At 42.1% G+C, this 12740-nt stretch overlaps 1 protein-coding gene across 3 annotated transcripts in view; it reads right to left on the bottom strand.

The window, feature by feature from the left end:
• The window catches only part of SLC38A4 (solute carrier family 38 member 4), a 33187-nt gene that overhangs the window by 16998 nt on the left and 3449 nt on the right, over positions 1-12740 (bottom strand). The window contains exon 1 of one of the 3 annotated variants that reach the window (XM_065626959.1): positions 3540-3614. The exons of 1 other annotated variant lie outside the window; for it this stretch is intronic. The gene's annotated coding sequence lies outside the window, so the exon portion shown is untranslated. Of the gene's footprint in view, positions 1-959; positions 1059-3539; positions 3615-12740 lie in introns of those variants that run through there. One more of the 3 variants, XM_065626960.1, reaches the window with a different exon arrangement.

Here is a 12740-nt window from a genome sequence, read left to right on the forward strand (position 1 = left end):
TAGCAGTCTCTGTTTTTTCAGTATATCTGTGCTTAATTCTTACTTGTCTCATGACAAGAAGCTCTGTCTCACACAGGATGAGTGCATGGATATGACTATCTTTACCCTTGTTAGAAAAATTCCTGCCTTTTGAAAATCATATGAATAAATACTCAACTCCATTTCTATATGGACCAAAGGAAACTGTCCAAACTGAAGTTACAAAGAGGACTTCACCTCCAGGATTTCAGCAGCTTTATGTTACGGTCTTATCTGCAGTTACACATTCACATTCATTTGCTCATTCCCACCTTCAAGAGGAAAACATTGTACAAGAAATGTTGCAGTTTTACGAGACTTTTCACTTCCAAAACTATTACTTGATGCATTTTATATCTCCGTTTCACAGCTGAGGATACAAAGGGGCACACTGGTGAAGGGAGCGAGCACAGACCATGTAGCACGTTGCTGGCACACCTGGAGCTGGGACTGCAGATTCCTGACACTTCACTTGCTACCTTGGAATCAGGCACACTGGCTGGAACCATTACATTTTTCATAAATATCACATGCTAAATGCAGCCCAGCACTGGATAATAACAGTATGTGAAAACACCACAGCAAAAAATTACTATGCCTGGCTCTTTATAATACTAAACCTGCAATTATTTAATAGCCTTTTTCCTGATTTTGCATTTATGGATGTATAGTTACTTGCTCGATGACCAGACCTTCACTGTCCCCTGCTAATTGATCACACGTTGTTCTTAAGAATGTCTACAAACATATTTGTAATGCAAAATATTAGAATGCAGGTTCTTAAAATGCAAATATAGACTTTAAATACCAATCCTGGAGGATAAAACTGACCCCAGGCCAGAAATTAAAGTCAGCTCCCTTGCTTCTTACTAAAAACATGCACCCAGATCAGGCAACTAAAAAACCAAAACAATATCACAGTGCATTAGGAGATTTCCTACCAGAGAGAGCGACTGTGTTTACTCCTTTCTGCTGCCGCACGGGGATTGTGCGTGAGGGGACGAGGGACTTGGGCACAGCGGCAGAGCCACCGGCACTCACATTCCAGCGGCTGGGAGTTCTGCCCTCTTGGGATATGAATAACTCCAGGAGGCAAATAATAATAATAATTAAAAAAAACCCCAACAGAGCCCTCCTAACTGTGGTTTCATTCACAGAACCGTCTTCAAACAGAGACGCTGCCCTGTCTGAGGAACAGAGTCCTTCCAATTCCTGATGTTTATTTTTAATCTGTGATGTAAAAGTTAGGCAGAAAAATCTGACGGTGCTTAGCCCTGTTCTGGTAAAGGGTGAAATCTTCACTGTGTGCACTGCCTAATGCTTGTTAGAGAAACATCTTTTCCAGAAGTGGTGGTCCAAAAATACAGATCTTCAAAGAGTCAGGAAACAGAAGTAAAGTAAGCAAAAAAGTTGCCAGCAGTTAAGTTACACAGAGATTAGCCTGAGGAGGAAAGTCTATGTAATACAGCAAACATGATTTGGAAATGGGAGCAAAAATTGACTGGAAATATGTGTTACAGCATAAGAATAATCTGGACATTGTCCTGTCAAACATTTACACAAGCGATCTGATTTATGGGCATCATCTCAAGAGGCTATGGAATTGCTGCATAATGCATTGATTTTTTTTATTTTTCAATTTTTGAATTCCTAAAAGTCTTCTATTGAAGGTGCAAAGCCTCAGGTGGCAAAATTAAGTTTGTTGAGAACCTGGTTTCTTACAGTTGTCACTTTTTAGGGTGTGGTTGGTAGAGCTCAAGGGGTCTGCAACCATGAGCTGAAAGCCAATGGCATAAATGTGCACAGTATGAGACCTGTGAAATAGGCTTGGTATTACATTTGAATCCTGCAAACATTAATAACTGTAATTGCAACCAACAGCACCTTCGAACTTCAGCAGAACTTGGCAGAGCTGGTCGTTATTTGGTAGAAATCCATATCTTCAGGTTCCTAACACTGCACATACTGAAGGGCTTGGAGGGACGTTGAGGTGGCGTCGGCTCCCCACGAATACCTAGAAGGGGAAGAGCTTCCATCCCTTCTCCTGAGGAGGAAATGGGGGAGCCCAGCGCCTTTTGGCTCGCTGCTTGACTTGCGAGATATTATTCAGAAAAATGGGGATGCACGAGCTGACTCTGTTTAAAAAAAAATGCTACAGCTGCCTGCCGTGCCGTGTCCAAGCCCACCGCCAGGGCTGGCAGACAGGTGCTCAGCTGCACCCTTACAGGGGTTCGTGGCAGCCAAACCGCTGCTGCTGGGTGACGGCCAGGGACCAGGGCAGTGACGGTGTGACAGGGCATGGCCACCAAGGTCGGGCAGGCCTGGGCCATGCCAGAAGTTTGCACATGATATCGGCGGAGAAACGCCAAAGTTCATCTGCCTTAGTTTCCCTGAGATTTAACACCTTGTGCTTCAGAGTTCCGAATTTGATGCCTAAAGTCTGTTTCAGGCGTCCAAACCCATTGCGATCTGCCCAGATTCCTTTCCTTAGAGAGGAATTTTGTAAGTTTGGAAGCAACTGAAGATCTCTCCGCTACTTTTCCCTTCACTTTAGTTGAAATCAGTACATTTCCCCCTTATGTTTACATACCAGAGAAATTGCTTAGCCCTACAGTGTGCCTTAAACTTGGCTTCAGTACGACCCATGGTTTTGCTGCCTCCTGAGGCATTTAGCTAAACAGAAAAGATTTTTCTTATAGTACAGCATTAAAATGGAAATACTGGTTGCAGAAGAGATTGGCCTATTACTAAAGAACTAGTTTTCTCTTTAATATAGGGTACTGTTCTGCATCTTTTATTAAATAACTGTTTTCAGAAACGACTCAGAAAATGTTGAAATTTTTGGCACCTGATTTCACAATGTTATTGATTTCTGCCCAGTCTGCAGTTAGGACATGAGGAGAATGGACAACCACTAGGCAAATAATGCCAGGTCACAGATATGATTAACATGTCCATAGGTTTTGCAGTATCAAGATTTGTGAGCTCCGCCATGGTATCTTATTTAGCAGATTTTGCCAGATTCTTTATCTTTATGACAGTGAGTTTATAATATTATTGTCTGTGCAGCTATTTCAAAATGAAATAAGTATTGTCACTCTGAAATAAACAATTAAAATGTAAAGCCTGCTTTCACAAATTCATTTATTTACAGAAACATTAGCTAAGTAAATCAACAGCCTTGAAAAAAATTATCAGAAGTTAGCTAAGGGCTGCAAAGGGAAGCAAGCATTCATTTCTTAATTGCCTAGTTAGTTTTGAACATCTTTTGCTGCTTCTCTGGTTGCTTAGGTTTTGATTTGCTGTACAAAAAACAAATGACTAAATTTCATTCCTAAAGAAATACCAAAGATACTTGCCAACATAAATTATCATGTCAGTAAATCTTAAGGAGCCCATCCTTCACATTGCACTTCTATTTACAGATTAATTACATTTCTAAATCTCAGTTTTTAAAGAAGTGACCAGTGTCTAAAGTACATCAATCAAATATTGCTAAGAAAAAAAAGTGTTAGGTTTACCTCTGAGTCAAGCAGTTTCTCTTGCCTGCTTGCTAAGCAGGTTATATCTTTTAGGAATTGCACCTGTAATGAAAAGTTTGCCCATGTGCAACCTAGAGCAGTTGGACAGTGATTTAAAGACAAATGGGAGTGTATCAGATGAACCAATCAACAGCCGCTACGCCCCAACAACGCCCTTTGACAAACTTGCGTCAGCTCTTTTTTAGAAAAAAGGGGAGGGGAAAAAAAAGAAGAAAGGTAAATGAGTTTATTGGAGCACACTGAGGAAAAACATCTCAGTTACCAGAGCTATTTGCTCTCTGAGCTTAGCACTATTACAAAATGCAGATACACAAAATGCTTTACCCAGGCTTGATCACACTTTCATTTGTTAGTCTTGATTTTTGAATGATGAATGTGTGGTAAACTTGCATAGCACAATGATAATACTCCTTGAAAATAAGACCTGAAAGAAACAACTGAGGGCTTCCACATTGTTCTTATCTCTGCAACCACAGAGCTACATCTTGCAGTTGCACTGAGGTGTGCATGGCAGGACTTGGTCAGAAGTGTGTGCGCTTTTGAAACTGCCTGGTCGACCTGCGCCTTAGTTTCCCAGTTGTAATATTTACCATAATTGCAATTGCAGAGGTATATGTCAAGTGACAAATGTTATTCAGTTAACAGCAATACAGACCTGTGGAGAAGTATTTCATTACCTGTGATGTGCCTGTAATACTGTAGATTTCACAGCTTTTTATCCAATTAAATAATGACCATAATTAAAAAAACCCAAACAACCCTTCAGCCCTCCCGTGAAGGCTTTGTGGTTAAAACCCTCAGACTGGTCTGACTGTGAAGGCAGGAGGGTGAGTTCGGGGATGTAATTTTTAATTCTTAAGGTTTCCCATGGAGCATTTCAGACCACTTTAGCTCAGGCTGGGTGACAACCTGTGGGAACCCATCCCTTCTTGTTGATGGCACCGGCTGTGGTGTGCTGTTTCACGGTTCCTCCCCTCCAAAAAAATCCTCATTCTGATATAGACTCAGACAAATAGTTTAACAAAAATAAGTTCTGTCTCCCTCAGTTCTGCATTCCCATGAAAATACAACTGATTGTAAGGCCTGTCATGCCATACAGTGCCAAAAGTACTACAGTCCAAACAATAAGAAATGCAAGATTCAGAAAAGGTCCTATCTTGCTTTAAACCTATCACATAGTTGGAAAAAATGAACAAACTTTTGGGCTTAGACTGGTTAAAGGGACTTCGAGTTTGAAAGCTGCCTGTATTTTCCATTTCGTTAGCTGGTCTAATGAGGGAAACAGGTTCTCCCTCGAAAGCACATGACACAGAATAGGTGTCCCTAATGAATTAAAGCAGTTCTCAATTGCCTGAAAGAATAATCATAGTTTGGCACCATTTTGTGCCATTTCTAGGGTGAGAGGAGCAGAGCTGCAAGAGGGGCTGGGGAAGGCAGTGCTGCTCCATTTGCACCTGGTTGCTACGACACTTGACAGGGCTGTGGGTATAGGCAGTTCCTTTATTGTGCTGTTGTTCATGTGAATGTCTCATGTAACAACAGGGGAGAGAAAAACATTTCTTTAAACAAATGAAAATAAGATTGCAAACCATAAAGCAAACAGCAGGGAGATTTGAGGACAGATGTACTAACAAATCAGCAACAGCTGTGAAAATTACTTCTGATGCATATTTTGAAGCTGATTAAAAAAATAATAATCAAGATTAGAGTTCATTTCCTTTTCAAATACCACAGATATCAACGTCTATGTCTGATACCCATCAAGCCTAAGCAGTTTGGCACAATTCTTTCTGTAGCCGCATCAGTATACTTAGGTGGGTCTTTCCTTGGTGTATAGAAGGAGGGAGTCATCAGGATCAATGGTGCTCAGCAGTGTCCCTGTCCCAGCACCTGGTGCCCCAACGATGCCAAGGAGCATAAGGTATCTGGGCAGGTGGGCCTGGCAGAGACCGTCCACATGCTTGTAGGTGATTTTGTCTGCAAATGAGAAGCCAGCTTTATTAACAGGGGATTTCTTGACACTGCCACTTCTTTCTGCTTATCCCTAACTAGAAAGCCCTGCTTAATTTTCACCAGGAAAGACCTCTCTCAGCAGAGGAAATGTCAGTGTCCAGTCTTCAGACTGAAGGGAGACACATCATAACCCTAGGACTGCAGAGCCCTTTCTACCTTGTCTTCAACATGGCTGTATTTTATTTCACTCTTTCTAAAGAAAACTTCACATTTGCTATGATTACTTGAGGTTGTGCATGAGTTTAAAGAAGAAAACATATTTTCTTGTTCTCAGGGAAAGAATAGGACTAAATTCTTTGTTAAAATGTTGGAAACAGTGGGCAAAAGAAAGCACAACCTTGGGATATGCCCAACACTCATGCCTGGCGTTAACTTTCTGTGAGACATGGCTCTGCCACAGATATTGTGCAACCAGAGTATTTTCTACTATACATTCAAAGAAAGGCTAAGTGAACTACTTTTGGATAAAAACCCCCCAAAACCTGCTAAATAAGTCTTCTTTTTCTCTGTTAATTTGTGAGACCATTCTACAAGCTCTGATAGTCATCTCAGAGCCAACGGAGCACCCTGCAGCTCAGCAGGGAGTGCTTCCCCCGTAGTGCCTTGACCCTTGTTTACCCTTTCTCTGAGTAACTAGGTCATCTGCAACTAGAACCATGGTATTTGGTACACAGTACATTGTACTTTCTTTTTCTGGTGCCTTTTGGCTACCTACTATCTCATAGAGCAAGACATGGTGTAATAATACCTGTCATCATTTACAGGAAAATTTCCAGATGTGGCAGATCCAAGAACTAAGGACACATTTCCTGACAGAAAAGGCCTCCTCTGAGCAGTCTTCGATAGCTAGAACAGTGTTTACCAAAGAGAGGTTTTCAGCAGGGACTGGAGGTAGCGGTGGTGGCAGTGCCATCAGATAAGGCTCAGTTGTCACCGTACTCCAGAGACAACCTCTCACATTTGCCTCCTCAACAGGTCCCATGTTCTGAACAATATAACGCTCTTTACAGAGCAAAACCTACCAGCCATTGTTCAAAGTCCTCATCTGAGGCAAAGGGCAATCAAGAGCTGGTCTGACTGTGTGAACTGGAGGTGCTGGCCCAGAGCTTGGTACCTCAGGTCCCTCAAACAGGGAGAGCACAGGGGTACTGATAGGGGGAGTCCAGTGCACTCTGCTGCTTGTCCCTGCCCCAGCTGTTGTACCCCACACTTGGGCTGTGGTGGTCAGGCTCTGGTGTCTGGGCTCTGTCAGAACGGGTCGGGCTGCTCTGCTGCCCCTGTAGCTGCTGCTTTGCCTGTGCCTGGAGCCTGGGTCAGCAAAAAGGCTTTACAGGGTGAAATAAGGTTGGTTACTGAAGGTGCAGGAGGTGCTTTTACCAAAATACCGAGCACATTTTTACTGCATTTCTGTTTTGTTTTTTAGAATGTGAGGTTGTGTTAAATGTTTTATTAACATTTTCCTGTTTTCTACAAACAGGAAATCCTGCTCTCACCCAGAAACCCCAAAAAATATTGGTAAGATGCCTGTTTTGAAGTAACTGCTGCTCTCTGACTCGTACTGCCTTCTTCTTGGCACCAGATCCTTATGTCTGTCTATGTTTGCTTCTTGCACAAAGACTGTCTTCTTAAGTTGCAGGAGATTTTGTTGGAGCTCTGAATTTAGTTTTTACTCTGTACTAATCATCGTCATTGAGGCAGCCAGTCTGTAGAGGAAAATGAAGTTTATTTTGCTATTTTGTTGTGGCTGTCTGCTCTTCAGCAGTACAATAGAAGACAAAGTTATCTGGTGATGACAAACCATCTGCATTCAAAGCACCTGAACCTACAAACACATCTACACATAGGTCTAAATCTAGATTTCAAAGGGTTAGAACACTTTTACAGGGACCATTTCAATATTAGCTGACTCTTTATCCTTAGAAAAGCACAGGAAAAAATTCCCACTTATTTCACTGTTTTTTTTAAGACCAAGAAGGGTAATGTCATCTCCTGTATCTCAAACAACTTTAAGTCTCACCCAGATCCTGCAAATCCAAGGAACCACATGACTTCAGCCGGACTAAAACATTTGGATTTTCAGAACAGAAAAGGTTGGGGAGGCACGACTTGTTTAAGTTGGCAGAGGTGAAGCTAAGGGGGAGAAGAAAGCAAACTACAGTTATTTGAATTGTAGTTACAAAGACGACAGAGCCAGACTTCTCAGTAGGGCCAGACAGCCCAGACATGGGGCAAAAGTTACACAACAGGGCATGGAGGTCCAAGTTGGACATTAGGAGGATGGTAGTATGACCTGGGAACATGTTGCTCAGAGAGGCTGCAGAGTCACTGTCCTTGAAGGTTTTCAAGAATTTATGAGGCAAAGCCATGTCTGAGCTGACCTGCTGTTCATAGCAGCCCTGCTTTGTCGAGGCGGCTGGACCAGTTGTCCTTCACAGGTCACTTCCAACCAGCGTTCTGATGAGTCTCTGGAACTGCTTAATGCCACAAGCAGGAACATAAAGATATTAAAGATGGCCTCAAAACTACTGATGGCCAGAATGTGACCAGGTGAGACATGGCCAGATGTTAGGGAAACAACACTCCATGCAACAGGAGCAAGTTAAAAAGAAAAGTTGGTGAGGAATTCAACAGTCCATTGATTTCTGGAAGAGATTTGCTGGAGAAAGAGCAGCACGTTTTGGCTTAAGAAATCTTTTCATCTTCACAAATACACTCTAAATACATAACTACCCACACAGAGCTCAAAGTGCCCTTGAAAAATAATAATATATACGAATTTTGCAAAACAAAATTGAGGATAGTTGCTAAATGTATTAAATTCTCTGTAGTGTAATAACTGATGTGTTTTGAAAAGAAGGTTGCAATATCCTGTTTTTCCTTTGCAAAACCCTAATTTCTTCTTATTCTCAACTTTATTCCTGTGTCTCTGGCAGTTATCACCTTCACAGGACAGACATGAAAAGCTGCATTTTCAACTGGTTACAGTGAACTGAGGAAGAGCTAAAATAAAATATTAAATAAAACTCAAATAATTAATTTTAAGAAATAGAATTCCTTATAAAAAATACAAGTTTCAGAATAATGACTATAATTTACAGTATATTAATTGCTTTCTTATTATGCTTTTTGACTTAATGGGCTTATAACATTAAGCATGACTACAAATGGGACAAGATATTTTTTTTGCAATGTTACCACGTACCTCTGTTGTAACAACTCCTGCCAGTGCAGGGTGTAAGTATTTATTGTTGCCTAACATTTATAAGCAGTAGGGAAAGACAGAGAAGTTCAGGTTCACAACACCTAACAAAAGGCACTTCACTGCAGTGACTAAGAAAGAAGACAATTTGCCTTAGGGTCTGTATGATCTTGATGGATGGAGACAGGAACAAGTCAGGAAACAATTCAGCCCACCTAGAAGGGGCTTATGGTCACCAGCCAGCTTCTTTCATACACTCCACTCAGGTACTTGAAGGCTGATGTTATGAGTCTGGGCTTTGGGAAGGGTTTATGTGTTGTTTATACTATTTAGAAGAAGGAATTACAATGCAAAATTTGTTTTGCCTTCTTTCTAATTGAATGATGTAAGGAATGGACAAAAACATCCTCTCTAGATATTTACCCCAGGCCTTCTGCTGTTCCACACGCCACATAAAAAAGATTACTTCAGTGGTGCCGATCCCTCTCCATTATTTTCAGAACACATTTGGGAACATCTCACACTGTCAGGACAATTATTCCTGGCTTCAAGCCTTCCCTGAGTGAAGACAGGGGCTACCTGGAGATTTTTCACTGCAAGCTTGTGTCTATTGTTTGCTCTGAAAGTGCCCATGTGTGCTAGAGAGAACATATTGTCCATGCTCTACATGGAACGAGGCTGAGCAAACAAAGCTGCAGGGCAGAGGAATGATGAATTCACTAGCTAGTGAATACCCGCTGCTCGATAACATGTGAGAAAATACCATGGTTTTATATGTTTTTAAATATAAAAATATTCCTCACTGAGGAATATTGAGGTGTTAAATCACTTTAGCTAGCTCCTTTCTATACTGATATGCATAAGAAGTCTTAACATCCCTGATTGTTTGGAGCTATATATTGCAATTTATCCAGTCTCTTTACACTGTGCTATTTGCTAGGTGTAGAGAACTGTCCTTTCAGGTGACTAACAGAGCACCTGTGCCTTCTCATAGCTGCTGCCATGTTCTGCCCAAATGTGAACAAGTGATTTCAGACTCTCGAAGGTACCACTGGTTTGACAACTGTGACTTGGGCAGTGAGTGGTGCTGAGACTCACAGGCCCTGGGAGCATCCAGAGCTGTGCTCTAGGTGTGTCTTTGGCACCTCGACTTCTTTCAAGATCTGAAAAACCTGTAGGTCCATATCTGCTGGGTGAAAATTTTGGTCCCCATCCTCATTTGAGTGGGCTATTTTTTGCAGCAGCTGCAATGACCCCTGCATCCTGAGCAATTAATCAGAAGCAGCACAGTTCAGCTCCAACCTGCCAGAACATTTCATCCAGGTGGTTCCCATCTCTGCTGTCACCTCTCATGAAGGTCCTTCAGATGTTAGTGAGGAAAGGTTTCCAGCAGGATTACTTGCTAGGCTAGCCTGCTTGTGGCTCCCTCTTCCCTGGAGCCCAATGCTTGTCCCATTGCATGACCAGACGTGTCCACCATGACATGTGTCCACAGTTATCTACTGTGAGATAAACACACTTCCAGTCACACAGCCTGGGGAGAGCTCACCATTTATCATTTAATAGGCAACACATACATTTTTTTCGTGTCTAGTCAGCCAGAGAAGCTCATATTTGTTTAGTAGTGTATAGCTCTCAAATGCGTCCATATGTGCCGGCATGACGTGCTGGGATGGGAGAGCTGGCCACTGCTACTCCTCACCTCAGGGTCACAGAGGGAAGGCCTGGAAGAGCTCTCATGAAACCATCTGGATTGTATTAGCTAGAGTGCAGCCAGCAGGTCAAGGGCAGGGAAAAGATTATTCCCCTCCACCTGACACAGTTGAGTTTTGCCCTCTCCCCCTACAAAGATGGAGTGCAGCAAGATGGTGGTGGACTGCAAGGCATGCAAACGGGGGTTGAAGGAGCTTGGCTTGCTCAGCCTGTGGAAAAGAAGGCTAAGGAGAGATATTATTGCTGTCTACAACAACCTGATGGGGATATGGAGGAGAGAGACAGGCTCTCTTTGGAAGCACAAAGGCACTGAACACAGTAGGGTTAGCAACACCTGGGTCCTTCCTGACTGAGGCCACAAGCATAATTGTAGCATGGTGAGCTAGGGAAAAGAGACAGGCAGAGGGACAGTGCACCACTTTTGTTGGACCACTGACCTAGCTGGAAAAGTGTTCCAGCTCTTCCTAACAGGCATTTGTCTAGTCTGTCTTTGACCGTGTTTGTATTAACCATGATTTGGCCATTTGTATTTTGGCCATTGTTACATTAGGAGTCAATGTTTTTTATAAAACATGCAAAAAACCCACCGATAACTTAGTTTCACCAGTAATCTTTAGGGTCCTGTGACTAAGTTTCTTTTAATAAAAATAACAATGTGTTCATATAACCTAGATGCGATTAAAATCAGCCCATGAAAACAATCATGTTTCCCTTTCATTAGCAGACTCTGTGGGAGAGCAATACTGTTATTTGTGCTGCCTGAGCAGTGTAAAATACTTTGCAGCACTTAACAACATTACTTACACCCTGAGAGTGGAGTCAGGTCTTTAGAAGGAATCAGGATGAGGTACCACTCTTGAAAAGTTTTATATTTACGAGAGAGGAAAAGCATGCCTTCAGACACCTATGGGTGTTGACAGATTACAAGGATTTCCCATTTATTAAAATGAATGAAAAAGAGGTGAAACCAATACATTCCTGGTCTTGTAGAGTGTGAGACTGTTACCTTTTCTGGCAGTGAGAGGGAGACTGCTGTACACCTGGTCCTGATCTCCCCAGGTGCCCTACAGTTAGTCCAGGACAGAAAACTGAATGCCTGGTTCTGCTGCAGACTTTTCCTGCCATCTTGAACACACCTCTAAGGCAACATTTGTGGAGAGCTTAGGCACCAGAGTGGCAGTCAGAGCTCACGCCAGTGTGTTAGGCACTGACATTTTCCCCAGGGAGGTCCCCAAGGTGCACAGAGCCCCGTCTGGTGCACCTATCACCTGGGCAAGGCTGAGCAGCTCTGGATCTGGGCAACTCAGGCTCTACAAACTCAAAGTTTCTTTACTGTTTAATCTGCCGAATCTGTTCAAAATACAGCACGTACACATGTGTATGTGGTGAAGTTGTAGCCTAACAAAGCCTTAGTTCTCCTCTGCTGTGCTCCTAAGGGTTCCATGGTTTGGACTGACTTTGAGCACTGAAAGTGCCAGTGCGTGTCCGCCCAAAATACACTTTGTAGACAAACTCACAGCAGCTCAGAATAAGATGTCCCAATGTCCTTAATGGGTCTGATCCATTCTCTGCTCTCCTTTCCTCCATCTGCAACACTGGGGATGCAGTACATTCCCATTTCACTTGGACATCACAGGCATAAGTACATTCAGGACTAAGCAGCAAAGGAGCATGCAGGCTATAAAGGAAAGCCCACTGCCATTTGTCAGCTATTTAATGAACTAATGATACAGTAAAGCCACATAAAAAAAGACTGTACGATACGGGTTAAAATGATCAAAACCATACTCTATGTGAAACATTCTTGTTCTTATTTTTTTTTCTGTTGAAATTTCATATCTAGAAAATCTTTGTCAGTTCCACATGCATGTCTTAATAGTGTTCCTTACCCCATGGTAGTGACTTCTCGTAATGCTTTATGAGTTTCTAAAAAAAAATTTGAAAATCACCAGATGACTTATAACAATGATTCATGTTATTGTTATTGCTCATTATTATCATTTGTCATATGAGACAATGCCTGGCTGTGTATTTTTCCTCTTTTAAAATAGAAATTTGGCTCAGCACTGAAAGCTCCAAATTCTGTTTATTATACTAGCTGAAACATGTTTATTACACTGTCATGTTTTTATATCCCTTCTGCTACCTTGTGTAAAACATACTTTTGCTCTTACCAAACTGTGAAAATTCTGCAAGGTTTTGCACTCTCTGATCAAGCCGCTGATCCACTAAGTTCAACAGCCTCACATGGTGGC

The sequence above is a fragment of the Caloenas nicobarica genome, chromosome 1, assembly GCF_036013445.1.
Source record: "Caloenas nicobarica isolate bCalNic1 chromosome 1, bCalNic1.hap1, whole genome shotgun sequence".
NCBI lineage: Eukaryota > Metazoa > Chordata > Aves > Columbiformes > Columbidae > Caloenas > Caloenas nicobarica.